General features: G+C 47.4%; 1 protein-coding gene across 1 annotated transcript in view; it reads left to right on the forward strand.

Annotated features, from left to right (window-relative positions):
- BRINP1 (BMP/retinoic acid inducible neural specific 1) overlaps positions 1-15,269 on the forward strand; it is an 84,960-nt gene that overhangs the window by 12,775 nt on the left and 56,916 nt on the right. The gene's annotated exons all lie outside the window — the stretch shown is intronic.

Below are 15,269 nucleotides of genomic sequence, written 5' to 3' on the forward strand. Positions count from 1 at the left end.
AGGCACTTGGACATCGCACGTTCCAATTTTCTGAAGGGACTTCGTGCCTGCTTGGTTCTGTGGTACTTAAAAAAAAAAATAAATAAAAGGAGAGCCAGGAGAAATGAAAAGGAAGAATTCAGGGAAATAGAGAGTGAAAAGGGATGGTGTCACTGTCTTAAAATAAACCAGCAGCATATGGCAATTTCTAATGGAAAAAGTAAATCCACTCTCAGATTATTTCCTGGGATCTTTTCRCTCATATTTGATACGAGGCTTTGCTCATTTATTTTGCTGTAAATCTAATTATTTCATTTTAAGTTCTCTGTTGAATGCAGATTTAGACTAGAAGAGAGCAAAGGACTCTGAAAGTCGTCAGCTTAAGGAACTCAGAGAAACTCAGCCTTGCTGAGATCCCTCATGTTGTTATGAAGATCTGACAGACAGTTATTGGAATTCCTGGTAGGAATAGGTGAATAATGACTTCTCTTTTTATTTTTTTTTTTTCTTTTATTTTCATCAGTTTAGTTCTGGAAGAAAAAATGAAGGGAAAAAATTACTTTTAGGTATTTAAATATAATTAGTGTGGCGGGGGAAGAATGAAAAGATTTTATATTTGAGACTAGAAGGAAAAGAGAGTAGAAAATCACTTCAAAACTTTAAATTCTGCATAAATGCATAACTCTTTTTTTTTTTTCATAATCGTATTATTTCACTTTTGGTTGGKTTTTTTTCCTATCATTTCTCTCTAGATCCACTTTACAAACATCTCATCATGAAGCATTTAAGCCGAGAAATAATGCAGCAGCGTACTTTGATTCTTTTAATTTTTTCCCATCCCATTTTTTGACAGTAACCATCTAATGAATTCAATCTGAATTAATAAACATTGGCAGACAATCCCCGAGCACTTTTCTGTGCCTAATTTTAGGATGTGTTAAAAACAATGTCTCGCATCCTTTAGTGCCTGTGATTGCAGCTCCCTTCATGCTGCACGCGGTTAAAGACAATTCCTACCTCAAATAACAGATACTCAAAGGGTCTGCAGCGATGGGAGATAAAAGGAGAAAGTAAAAAGATCTGTCTGAAGTCAAAATAAATCAGGAGCAGAACCATTCAGAGAAGAGTACGGCCTTGACTTCATTCCCTGCTTTCTCACCAGCCTGGGGATTAATTATAAATCTCTTTCTCACCCATTAGATTTTTCTCGTACTCCTTCTCCTCCTGCACTTTCCCATTCACACCTTCAAGTCTTTGCTACTCTTCCTTTAATCCGATTTTCCTGGCTCTCCATTTTTTGCCCACTTTCCTCTTTTTCTCCCCTGCTCCTCCTGGAGAAGATTGCTAACGAAGTGGCGAGTGTTAATGACATGGCTTGGCTCTGCCGGCTGGGATGGAGAAAGGAGGAGCAAGGTGGGAGATGGAAAGTTGCAGAGGGAGGGAAGGATGATCTGAGCTGATTTCAGACTCTGGGCAAAGAGGCAGRAAGGCAGAGGAAACCCAGAAACCTCAGTGCAATGGGAGCAGAGCCTGAGCTGAATGTCTCAGGAGGAGAACACCAACATTTCTGTGAGGAKGGACTCGGTTCTTATGGGGTACAGGGGCCAAGGGGGCAGCAGGATGGGGAGATGTGAGGGGACACAGCAAATCCTGTGCTGAGCTGTGCCAGGAGCTCAGGAAGGGTGTCCTGCACGGGGTTTGTGTGGCTGGGGCTGTGCTCAGGGACCTGGGGACAGCAATCCGCTGTGGATGTGCACCCTGAGCGGGACAGGGGTGAGGGATCTCCCCGTGTGTGGGGCTGGCAGGGCTTCCATGGCCATCTGCTCCAGCCACAGGAGCCTGGGATGGCACTGCAGCTCCTGCCAGCTTCCCCGAGTGCTGCAGCATCCCCTGCTCAGCACTGCAGCCTCTGCTGGGAAAAGCTGGGTGAGACCTGTGGGTTTAGGGGGGACAGAGGTGTTTTCGGGGGTGGCCCTACTTGGGGCTGGCAGCTGCAGCTCCCTGGCCAAACCCACAACTGCTCTGGTCCTGCGGGAAACAAGACGCTGTCTGCTCTGCAGGAGGAGGGACAAAACAGAGGTGTAAATTAGACGGAAGTTTCCTTGAGCTGCTCTGGTCTGAGAATATCAGACCAGGAATAAAATGTCCAGGAATAGCTGCCTGTCACTGTAAACAATCACATTAGCCATGATAGATAACTTCAGGCTACATCTTCATGAGCACAGCAGACTCCAAATACACTTCTTTGGAAACTCCTTCCAAACACCTTTGATTTCAGAGGGATAGCCCAGCTGTATTCCTGTTCTGCTTTTAATTTAACACTCATACAAATTATTTATCTAGCCAGCTATTTATTATCTAATTCCATGTCTGCAGTTGAGGAAAGTCTGTTTATCCTTTCCCACAGCAGCGTCTCTCTCTCTGGCAGCTCTGACTAGCTGCTAGGTGCCCTGGGGAATGTCGAGGCAGAATTAATTAATCATGACCAGCCATGGAGGTGTTTTTCAGATTGGGGTTTGGCCAGCTGATTGCACAGGATCTTTCTGGGAGTCAGGCTGTTGAAGACACAAATGTGACACCGGCTCTGGATTGTTTTCAAAGTCACTTTGGGAAGCTGCAGAGGCGTGCAGGATCCATGCAGGGTGAGGAGTTCTAGCAGGRGGATGTGTGCAGGCTGGCGGAGGGGACTGTCGCTCCCTTTGGCAGGACACCTCGCCAGGGAAGCTGTAAAGCAGCACTCAGCGTGTCCTGTCCTTCCCCCAGCCCACAGAGGTGTGAATTCTCTCAGCATTCCTGTGAAAACCTTGCAGGCATTCGTTCTGAATGTCTCCCTGGGAGCAGGAGGAGCTGTGATGGCACCTGGCACTTGCCAAACTGGAAGTCACCCCTCGGGCTGCCCACGAGCGAGGGCAGCGCCGGCCAAGTGCACAGACTGTGCTGGAGCAGCTCTGAATCCCTGCAGACCTTCCTGCCTSCCTTTGTGGAGCCTGGGCGAGCATGTGCTGCTCTTCCTGGCCACTGATTTCCTCCTGGCGCTGGGGAAAGGTCAAGCGTCCACGCCAATTGTTTTGGATCYGTCAGCAGCCCTCAGTCCCTCTGGCCATGGAGGGGCAATGATTCGCAGAGTCTGGCATGGATGGGTGATCTCTCCCTGCAGGAGGATTGCTCCTTTCCAAAGACACTCCACAGTGTAACTTGGAGTAATGAAGCATCTCCCTCAAGGACTCTTCCACGGGGTAATTCCATGCTCACTTGTAGGGCTGCTGTCACAGGGGTGGGGCTCCRGCGTTACAGATGTGCTGGTGACAAGGGGTGACATCAACTTTCCGGTAAATTATCCACAGTTTTCAAAATTGATCATCCTCAAACCTCCCTTCCTGCCTTCGACTTTTTCTGTTGTAGCCTAACACAGAGACAAATCGAGGCACTTTGCTCCTTCCCCACCCCAGAGAGGAGGCCGCACACACAGAAATGTCAGCTGGGATGGGGATGGAGCCRTTTGCAGGGCGGGGAGGTGGAAACATCAGCTTTTAATGGAAGTCTSAGGCTCCAGCAGTGCTGACTGTTAKCCAGGAGCTGTAATCCATGGTGACAGGCCAGCTGGAGCACGGGGACACATCCCGGCAGATCCGCGCTCCCRCAGCTGYGCGGGGGAATTCGCATTTCTGACCRTGGAGCCTGGCRTTCCAGGCATGTCCTGTTTGGAGGAAAAGCAGACAGAGYAGCCCCTCTGCTGGTGTAGATAAACCTCCAAAAGTTGGGGATGGTTCTTTGTGTTCCCACTGTGCTAACACGGTGCTCGGCCTGGGAGCGGTGGTGGGGGGTGATCGCTCTCTTGAGGGTGCTGAGGGTTCCATGGGAAGGAGCAGCCCTTAATGTGAGCTGGGACTTCTTTAACCCTGATAAAATGGAGAGGAGAGAAGGAGAACGGTCATGCATGGCCATGCTGTGCCTCTGTCCCATCTCCATCCCACACAGCCCTTAATGTGAGCTGGGACTTCTTTAACCTTGAAAAAAGGGAGGGGAGAGAAAGAGGACAATCACTCATGGCCCTGTTCTGCCTCTTTCCCCATTCCCATCCCACACAGCCCTAAATGTGTGCTGGGACTTCCTTTAACCCTGAAAAAAAAGGAGAAAAGGGAAGGAGAATGATTGCTGATGGCCCTGCTCTGTCTCTGTCTCCATCCCCACCCCACACAGCCCTAAATGTGTGCTGGGACTTCATTTAACCCCTATAAAAGAGAGGGAAGGGAGGGAGGAGAATGGTCTCTCATGGCCCTGCTCTGCCTCTCCCCATCCCCACCCAACACAAGCCCTTAATGAGTGTTTGGATTCCTTCAACCCTGAAAAAGGGAGTGGAGAGAAGGAGGACAGTCACTCATGGCCCTGCTCTGTCTCTGTCCCCATCCCCACACCACACAGCCCTAAATGTGTGCTGGGACTTCCTTTAACCCCTATAAAAGAGAGGGAAGGGACGGAGAATGGGCACTCATGGCCTTGCTTTACCTCTCTCCATCCCCATTTCACACAGCCCTTAATGGGTGCTGGGACTTTCTTTAACCCTGATAAAAGGGTGAGAAGGAGAATGGTCTCTCACAGCCCTGCTCTGCCTCTCCCCATCCCCACTCAGCCTCGCTGGGSTCCTGCCTCTCCCCAGTTCCAGCAGGCTCCGTGTCCCCCGGCCATTCAGCCCTGTCCCCATCTCTGACTGAACACAGACATTTCCCTGCCCAAAACGAGGGAATGGACGGAGCTGCCTCGCTCCAGGCTCAGCTCAGTGCTGCTGTTCTTGCCCTCCCTTTTGCCTCTTGCTTTGCCCTCCTTCCCAACCCTCTTTTCCCACCACCCACACAGCCCTGGCRTCAGGAATTCACAGGTAGAGGTTCCCCTCTGCTATGCACAGAGGACCAGAAACGTGGCTTCGAACAAGGAAAAAAAAAAATTTAAAAAAATCAGGTAGGCTTCCAAGAAGGAGGTGGAATATATCTTTTAAAAGTACATAAGTGGTTTGGAAGCCAAAGGCCCCAGGAGGTCAATGGTATTCAGACTTTTAAATCCCTGATGYTCATGAAAACATTGCGCACAAATTCCACACCGGGAAAATCTGCATTTTCTTCCTCCTTTCCTATTTTTTTTTTTCTGTAACAAGTAGAGGAGTTGATTTTCTGGTGTGCAGAGGGGAGAGGAGCTGTGCTGTGCTGTCATAGAACTGACAGAACTGCTTGGAAAATGGACAATTTCCTTGGGAAATTCCTGCCTTTTTGGTATGTGTTTGGGGTCTTTTAAACTTCAGCATGAAGGAGAACCAYGATCTCTTATGACCTAAAAATTGAAAATTAATAATAATTTGAGATCATTGATATCTTCTGTTCCTGTGGTGCTGAAGCATTAAGATGGGAATATTTAGCATTGTGTGACAACACATTTATTAAAATAAACAGCACCAAATATTTTGTCCAATGTATAGATCTTTCTAAACGTGTATCAACACAATGCACAATACATAAAAATGTCAAAACAAATTAACTGAAACAACACAAAAATAATGCATTTATTTCCTCAAAATTAAACATTTCAATATGACTGAAATGAAGAGAGAAGATCTAAATGATCTGTTTTGACACTTTAAACGTGAAAAAGTTTGTCAAAATTGACATGTTCCCATGCAACGCTTCGATTTTGAGGCAACTGCGTTTTYCTGCGAAAAACTGTTCTGTCAAAATTTTTTGACCAGCTCTACTTGCAGTCTATCTAAACAGACAAGCAGCACAGCCAAGACTCTCAAACGCTCCAGGTGGTCAGGAGATGGATTTAGCACAGAGCAGAACAGTCTCAGAGAAGGAAATAAATAAATCTCGCAGTTAGAAGTGGCCTCAAATGTGGGCACCAAAGGGCTGCGATGTTTGAGGTGCTCAGACCCGAGTGGTGTTGGACTTTAATCCCAGCAAGGACTGAATTCCTTTAGTTTTTAGGGTTTGGGTTTTTTTTTAGCATATCTGTGCTGCAGAACTGATGAGAGAGGGTGTTTGTGATGCCGGTGCAGATCCTAAATATCCTCTGGGATTTTTCACTTCTTGGCTTTGGTTGGAGTCTAGCAGCCCTCTGTGCTTGACAGATTAATGCTGCTAAGGATGGAATGGCTCTATTTTCGACACATCTTTCTGTCCCAGGGGAAATCCCAGGCTTAGGGCTCGGGGAGKAGGTGGAAATGCAGTGCTGCAGATAGATCAGCCCTGGGATCCAGGGCTGCCGACAGCAGCTTTGGGTAGGAGCTCTCCCACCTTCATGAYACCCAGATTTTAAATCTTCTCATTATATAAATGCAGTTCCAGGTTAATGTGAGCTTCTAATTTAATACGCTGTTCCAAATTAAGAGTTAATATGGTATTTGATTATCTTTTTGCAACGAGATCCAACCCAAGGCTCATTGCCTTCAATAGAGCTTCCAGGAGAACCTGCACTGGCAGAGCCTACACTCCAGATTTCTGACTTCTGCTGCAGAAGCTGCCTGTGAAATKCTGTTATTTGGGGCTAAACCCCATCTTAGCTCACATTTCTAACCTGAATTAAGTGCCTGTGTGTGTAAGTTTTCATCTGTGGATGGCAGGGCTGCAGAAGGGGCTGACCCTGGGTGTTTGCAGCCTCAGAGCAGTGTCCTGTGTACCTAAATTTGTGTCACAGCTCTGTCATCCCCCAGGGGGCTGCAGGGACATGGAGCCCACACCAGGGACTGTTGTGTTCCTCTGCAGAAGCCTGAGCCACGCCATCCTTGGGAGATCCCATCCTTTTCCAGGGTGTCCTGGCAGGGCTGGCACCAGGGTCAGTGGCTGCAGGAGCCAGGGGGACTAAATGCACCCCAAGAGTTTTATGGGCACAGCAAATTCCTGATCCACTCAGAGGGATGAGGAAGGTGGAGCTGCYCAGGGTCAGAATTTGCAGCTGTCAMCTCAGGGTCCTTGTTCTCTGCCCTCTTCAGCTGCCCCTGCTTCCCTTGACTCCATCCTGCTGAGAGGCGGTCGGACCTGATACCCAGAGGAAGCTCCAGTGGTGCTTTTCATCCTGGCAGGCAGGACTGGCACCATCTGAGCATCAGGAGAAGGAATGATCTGCAGATTTTAACCCTTCTATTCCTCCAGTGAGACTGGAGAAACACAAAAACCCAGTCAAAGTCTAAGCTCCTTTTGGAGGGACGAGAAAAACGGGAAAACAAACCATTTGCAAGGATCATTAGGTAACCTCATCYTCTTCTCCTGAAGGAAGCAGAGATGGTTTGCTTTCCCCAAGTCCTATGGAATGGGATCTCTCTCCACATGGCTCTGGTGGCCAAGTCCCTGCTCAGGAATGAACTTCAGAACAGAAATATCACAAAGAATGTCAGGTGTGGGATAAAAGTYGACTTTCTTGTCTTGAATATTACACTATTGCACTTCAGAGCAGTTTTGGCATTTTTTTTTTCTTTCAGCCTCTCAATTTATGGTTTTTGCAATGGAATATGTTAGAAAGGCAAGACTGGCACACAGGCTGGAATAGGCATGAAAGAAAAAAATGGGATTTCTGGGCTCTGACAGAGGCCTCATTGAACTGAGCATCCAGATTACTCTTTTCCCTAAATATGCATAAAAATTGCAGGGAATAGTATGATTTTTGTTCAGCTYATTGTGTCTGGTTTGCAGGTGCTTCTTTTTCCAAACTGCAAGAACAGTATTAMATGAGTTTGGATATTTCCTCTTGCGCATAAATTACAAAATCTATTTCGGCTCAGTCAAAACACACAGCTTAAGAAAACACTTCATTTCGATTTTGAATGTATATTACTCAACATGTAATGAAAAAACAAAACACAATCTTGAACYGATCCCTTCCAAAAGGAACACTCAACACATTCTGTTCCAAAGAAAAGCTGACTTTATCAAAATGCCTTTTTTTTCTTTCCCCCCTTAAATCAACAAATYTCTGCAGAGTGTTTTGCCTCTGATGAATTGGCATTTTCCTGACATGAAATGAGCAATCCAAAAAAATTCTAAGCAGCTCTGTGGCAAGTCCCAGCTAATTCTGGAATAGTAGCGTGAAGGTGCGTAGGAAGGGTACTGCAAGGAGACGTAGCGCTGAGCTGAGACGTCAGAGATTTGGGTTGAATTCCTGAAGCAGCTCTAAAATGATCTGGGACAAGTCATTAATCTACCCTRTGTCTCCATTCCCATCCTGCAGAATGGAAAAAAAGCAGTGTTTTTCCCCAACTCCTAAAGCTGCTGCAAGGATAAAAATCTGTTATCACTTGTGAGATTACTGGACTTTGATATGAGGAGTATAAATACTGAGGAAGACAGAAGACAGAGCTGCATTTTTGTATAACTTAGAAAGAAATTATGGGGAAGTGGACTAGCTAGGACAATAATTTAATAATAGTAGGAATAATTTCAAGTTCAGGGCAGTGCTTAATAGAAATCACTGCTCAACACCCACCATAATTCTTTTTTTTTTAATAAGCAGCTCAGAAAAGTGCAATTTATCATTATTATTACCATCTATATTCATCCTATCTCCACCACTTCAACAAATGAGAGGAGTTCCTCACAAACATCTACAAAAGCGAGCTCATTATCCATCCTCCCTATTTTTAACTCTCATTTGTGACAATAGCTATCAAACCCTTGCCAGCAGCCGGGCTGCTGGTGTGCTGACACCGCTGCTCCGCAGCCTGCTGAGCGGGATTAGCTCACTGTTCCCTTGCCTTCCCCCATCTGTCCCCGGCCATCTGCTGTCCCTGCTCTCCTAATTAGATCGGGAGCTTTTTGGGGCAGGGACCGCCTTGCTGGTGCTGTCTGTGCAGCACCCACTGTTCTGGGCGCGGGTTTTCAGCTGAATCGTGGAGTTGTGGAATGTCTGGAGGGRAAGGGACCCRCMRGRWYMWCCWRKKSMMSCCCYKRYYCYKSMMMRRACCCCCMAMARYCCCACCCTGTCCATCCCTGGCAGCGCTGTCCAAACGCTCCTGGAGCTCTGGCARCCTYGGGGCCGGGACCATTCCCTGGGGAGCCTGGGCAGTGCCAGCACCCTCTGGGGACAGAAGAACCTTTCCCTGAAATCCAACATAAATCCCCCTGACAGAACTCCAGCCATTCCCTTGGATCTCATCACTGGTCACCAGAGAGAAGAGATCACTGCCTGCCTTCCACCTCCCCTTGCGAGGGACATGAACATCACAAGTTCTCCCAAATCTCCTCTTCTCCAGGCTGGACAAACCTCAGCAGCTCCTCCTGACCTTCTCCTCCAGACCCYTCCCCATCTCCATAACCCTGTGACACTTCACCATAAACCTCTCTGCACGAGCAAAATTCCCTTCCAATCCAGTTCCCAGCCCCTGGAGGGTTGTGAGAAGGATCTTCTTTCCAAGCAGGTCCTTTGCTGACCCAAGTGCCCGTGGAGCCTGGAATTCAGAGCTCTTGGAATTCAGGCTTTGGCACTGGTGCCATAAGATTTTTAGTTCCTATATTTTCATGCATCTATATTCTTGTAGTTCTCTAGTATAACACTAAAACTTCCATTCTCCCATCTTTAGACAAAACAATTCCTCTCTGAGCCTGAATCCAAGACACCTCACTACCTCAAAAATATGTAACAACAGCGAATTGGAGGGGAGAGCAAATTTGGAGTAGTTGACATTATGATCTGAAGATCATTAAAGAATTTAAGCCCAATATGTTAATAAGGCAGAACTTATAAAAAGTGAAAATCTCGTGACTTGGTGTCCATTTTGGTGTAGCTTCAGAAGGAGGCCTTGTCTGCCCTCATGTACCAGCAGGCTTGTTAGGCCTGGATTAAAGTTGTCTGTTCTCATTTTCCTAAGTTTATCTGGGCTCTGTTTCAAGTGAKCCTGATTTCCAAGGCATCAGCACCTTGGCCAGTAGTTTTCTGATGAAGCCTTGAGGTTTGACTCCCTCTGTCCAGCACCACCTGATTTTGTGTCCTGGTGGAGGCACCTGCCACTCTTATTGGGTTTGAAACCTCCTCTCATCCTTTTCATCATCAAGCCAGTTTATAATTAGCTGAAGTGTGGGGACAAACGAGCTGAGAGCAGGTACAGAGCTGTTACCACTGTGATTCTCGCCTCATTACAGRCAGGGAGTAATTAGAGTTTCTGCACAAAACCTGCTCCCTTTAGGCTGCTGGCTGAACTGCATTAATCAAGGAAGGTTTGTGGGGTGGTTTTGGTTCACTGAATATTCTGACAAGTTGTAAGCAAAGTGTTGACAAACTGAAGAGGAAAAAAAAAATCTTTCCTCCTCTAAGTCATYTGGGGTCAAAAGTGATATTTTTATCACTGTTCTGTCTTGAGAGGGTGGAAAGACAAATCAAAAGCAGAAAAAGCTCCAGTAGTTTCAAATAGAGATTTGGAAATGTTTCCCCTTGGAGCTCTCACAACCCAAACACTGACATCTCCCAATCATTATTTTTTTCAGCATGAGCAATTTGGCAAAACTGAAGTGAATCTGTGGATTSTGTTGGTATTTTTGGAGAGGTGTTTCTCATCTTCTCTCCTTGCCTTTCCTCACCCAAAAGTATTTCAGCTGATRAACATCCCGCAGGTCTAACCACTCATGCATATTTAAAACTGGAGTGGTTAAAGAATAATGCAAATTTGGACACTGATCAGAGCAGAATTACTGAGATTTGGGGAGGGATTAGCCAATCACTGCCTGAAACAGTGAAATCYCACTTCCATAAAGAAATAGCTTTGCAGCTATTTGGGATTTCACAACGTTGCAGACACCCAGAGAGTCAGAGGCAGTGCTGAGTCGCAGCTCCAGCCCTGACTCACTCAGGTATCAGCGTCTGCAGTCTGAGCTGGAAAGACATCTAGGTCAGAAGTGCCCAAATTCYGTTCTCCCAGGGCTCAGGTTTATTCACAGCAGTTCATATGACTTAAACTCTGACAGATTGGCCTCCCTTTCCATCCACATTCCCTGTTTTCCTCTGTCCCTGATGGAGGAAAGGTCTCCAGCTTGGTTGGGTTGCTGGGCAGGGTTTCCAAAGGACAGGCAGAGCTGCTCCTSGGTGTTGTATTTCCAATATTTCCATGGGCCTTCCCTCAACTAGGAGCAGGACAAAAAATATTTCTGCTCCAAAGGTGAAATCCTAAAGGTGTGGAGCAATAATTACCCATCCAGCAGGAACCTGAGTGCACAAAACTCCAAGCAGGGATGGCTGAATAAAACCTAGAGGAGCACATCCCGTGCTTAAAAATAAGGGTACACTTAAGCTGTTTGCTGAAATGAGGTCAGACATTCGTCACTTTACGGGGTCGAGCTCTAAACCAACATAAGCTGTTTCATCTCTCCCCTGACACTTSAGTCTCTCACTAATTTATCAGCATCCTAAAGCAGTGCGCGGAGTTGCTGCAGAGCAGGAGTGCTTCAGATACAAATAGCAATTGTTAGCCTCTTCCCTCTGGTAAATGGCAGCAGGCAGAAACCTCTCTCAACCTGCCAGGAACCAAATGTGGGACACAAGGAAGAATTATTGGTGCATGAAGCTTAAAGAGATAGGGGACTTATTCTTTTGCTGCAAACAATGTGTTGGGTAATTTCTCTTTGCCGGGTCTGCGTTTCTGGTGGAAACKGCTCACAACAGTGAGCATGGAGAAACAGAAGGGATGTGTTCAAGGACAATTTGGATCTAATAGAGGGGATAAATGAAAGGTACAGGGGCTAGGGGAGAGATAAAAAATCCCAGGAGTGTTCACAGCAAGCGGTGGAGGGTCAGAGCACCTGYATCCTGTTTATGGTGGGGATCTGGGGCTGCACAGCCTCCCTCGGATGAAACACACCTTGCAATACAATTTTTGTGCAAAATATATCACTCTGAGCTCTCCCACTGTATAAAAATTACCTTTTAAGTGGCTAAGTAGACACCCAGCTCTATTCTTTTCTTCTTATTTCAAGAAACAATGGGAGTAACAGCACTTGCCTGCCTTACTAGAGTGCTGAGAGCTTTAATTAATGTCTCTAATTCAATTTGAACTCCTTGGATAAAAGGCACTGCCTTGTGACAGCAAAGGTATTGCCGAAAATAGAATATAATTAACACACAGATATCAATCACAAAGAAATTAAGTGTACATTCAAATACAACTTGCACTTTACAGAAAGTACTTGCCTATTTTTCCTCCAAGAATCCTGGAGACTCATAAGATAAGAACATTTGATGTTCCAGGCTGAATTTGTAATAAGAAAAGGGCACCTTAAAGCACCTAACAGACTGCAAGGGACTGTAAGAGGCATCTCCACGTGCTCTGGGGGATGTGGCTCCATGCTGGACCATGCTGGAAAATGACTGTACAGTGACTCAGAGWCAGCACACCCAACATTTCCTTCTCCCACTGTTGTTTGCTGCGAGCTGGAGCCATGTCCTGGCTCACCCACGGATCATGTTTATTAACTGATGTGATGATTGCATGATGCTGTTTGTTGACACGAGCCAGAAGGACCCAGCTCACTCACTCTGTTGTGCTTCTCGGTGGAAATGGGTTTTTTTCTGGATTTTTTAACTGCTGCATGGCAAAGCTTGCTGAGAGGGTTGTCAGTCATTGCATGTGGGACAGAAGCACCTTTGGAGTCATGTGGGCAGCAGTTTGTGTTTTGGGAAGTGCTACAACCCCATTGTGGCCTTTCCAACCAGTTCATGGTCCAGGTAATCACACAAATATTATTGTGGCTCTGTGCTGGTAATTGGAAAGTGAGGCCAAAAACCAACATGTACGTTCAKAGAGGGTGTTTGGGGCAGAGTTGAGTGAAACACTGGGTTCTTGGACCAAAACTCAGTGTCTGGCTCCCCTGAGCCTCTCCTTTAGCTCACAGATTGCTTCTGAGCCAGCTCTGGCCTTTAGTTGGGTCTCCCACCCAAGGGTTCTATACCTGGATTCATCCCCTCCCTGCTTCCTCCCCAGTCCCTTTTGCAAACCCACAGAAAATATTTCACATCAGTGGAGCCCCATAAAGGCACCTACCAAATTAATTTCAGATTCAAGCTCGTTAGGAGGTGGATTGAATGCACCTCACAATATTGCCTCAGACACAAGATAATCCCACTTTAGTGAGCTTTATAGCTTCCACGGGGACCAGCCCTGTGGAGTGGATGAATCTTTAATGTGAAACAACATCTCTACAGCAGCTACAGGGGGGAAAAAGATACTACTAAAAAATTAAAGTTGATGGTGTGATAGTAGCCCGGACCCAGTCGTGCTCCACCATCCTCCATTGCCTCAGGCACCATTCCCTGCTCTCAGAAYGGATCCAGGCATCTCCAGGCTGCAGATGTGAACATTTCTTCAGGGGTCTCAAGGCATGTTCTCCCCATATCTTACCCCTTGGGTAAGAGCCATCACACCCCTAATCATCCTGATTTCAACTGTGCACCGAAGGAAAGGAAGGGAGGATGAGGAAGGGTTGTGTGTGGGGAATTAGGGAATATCTCCTCTTTCACAAGCTGSTATTTCCCCAGTGTGTGATATTCACATATAGAAGGACACACTGGGATTTTTCTGAGCCCATTTTATTTGGCTCTTCTCAGATTTCAGCTCTCCCTTGCAACGTGCTGGGAGCTGGAGAGTCTCTGTCCCCCTTCTTGTGTATGTGAGACCTTCCTTCCTCTCCCTGCAACAGAAATCCAATAGAAAGTGAAATATTGAAGRGAAAACTGATCCAGGCTGGCAGATGAGGGGAGATCTATGGGTGAATTTGATGAACAGACAACTGAGGGAGCTGGGACAACATTCACAGAGCAGCTGATTGCTCTCTGCACCCCCAGCTCGTGGCAAATGCTGAGTTTGMAGCTGCTCACCCTGATGGGACAAGAGCAGCCAGAAAGGGAAGGAGCCTGGGTGGAGAAGCAGCAGAAAATAAATTCCTAAGCTGCAATCTGGAGATCCTGAGGGTGGGATGTAGCTGGGAGCATTCCCCCATATACCACCTGAGGCAGAAACAGGGATGTGCCGTGGCCCCCTTGGAATGAGCTCTGCTCCCCYCAGAGTGGGGCAGAAACTCYCCTGYTCTGTAGGGTAAGGTAGAACCAGCCCTTGTRTGCTGTGAGGGATTAAAGCACCGAGAACTGCCCTGTTTGTGCTTGAATCAGGAGTCAGTGCTGAAGGCTGATGTTAAATACATGTCTCCAGAGCAGGAACAACCTCCTCAGCTGGGAGCTGCAGGCACCATCAGGTTTAATAACAGTAATATTCCACCTGCAATTAGAAAGAACTTTATATGTGACCAACAGAAAAATCAARCATTGGCTGACTTTCCCATACTTTTTTTTTTTTTTTCTTTTCCCATTTCTTCCTGTAATGCAACAGCTGAGTGTCATTTTTAACCAGACTTACCCAAGTCGGTTCTGTCAAGTGCTGCTGAGCTCACTGCAGCTCGTCGAACACATGCTGTGCACACGTGAGAGTTCCCACACGCTCCGGCACACACCGAGGGACCCTGAGCTCCCTGTCACACCCAGACAGCCTCACACCCTCCCTGTGTGGGACACAGCCCTGCCAGTCTCCAGGGACAGCTCCTGGAGCAGAGCAGATGTCCACATGGACCATGAACACTGTGCTTTCTGCTCACACCAGCCGAGGTGAATGTGGGTGGCACCTCTAGCACACCTGTCCTTCACTCCTGGYAAAATCCTCTCTCTCTGGGAATTAYAAACTKTTACAGTGCCTGTAGTGRGCTCAGGCTCAGGCTCAGAACCAGGAGGTTTTCTGGAAATGTACAGAAAAGCCTGGTGCTAAACCTCACTGTGGCAACGCTCTGTGTAGCCTCATTTCTCCCACTTTTAAAAGTACCTCTGCTCTGTATTTTCCAGGAACAGGTGGGTATCACCTGTCCTGAGGACAGCTTGTGCTCCCAGAGTAAGATCATTGCCTGTCCCACTATGCCCACGGTGTTGGCACATTCCCCCAAACCCCAAAGGCAGGAGGAGGAACCAGCCCTGAGTGTGGAAAGTTTTTCCAAGCAGGGAGAAGCACAGCCCAGCCGGCTGAGCACGCTGTGCTTTGGCAGTGGGAGGGGACCATGCTGGGAGCAGGGTGACAGCTCAGCCAGCCTCTCAGCTGCCACCACGGGCACTCGGGGCTGTGCTGGCAGAGGGGCACRGTGCCAGCAGCTGCCTGCAGAGGCGGGGAGCTCACGGCTGCGCTGCTGGAGATGGGAGTCAGGGGAGCAGGGCTCTCCTCCAGCTGTGTCCCTGAGCTGCTGAGTAACCTTTGGCAAAGCACCTCGCCCCCAATTCCCTTCCCACTCCTCAGA

This window comes from Malurus melanocephalus, unplaced genomic scaffold (genome assembly GCF_030028575.1).
Source record: "Malurus melanocephalus ecotype Western Australia unplaced genomic scaffold, MMel_1.1 scaffold_331, whole genome shotgun sequence".
NCBI classification, from domain to species: domain Eukaryota; kingdom Metazoa; phylum Chordata; class Aves; order Passeriformes; family Maluridae; genus Malurus; species Malurus melanocephalus.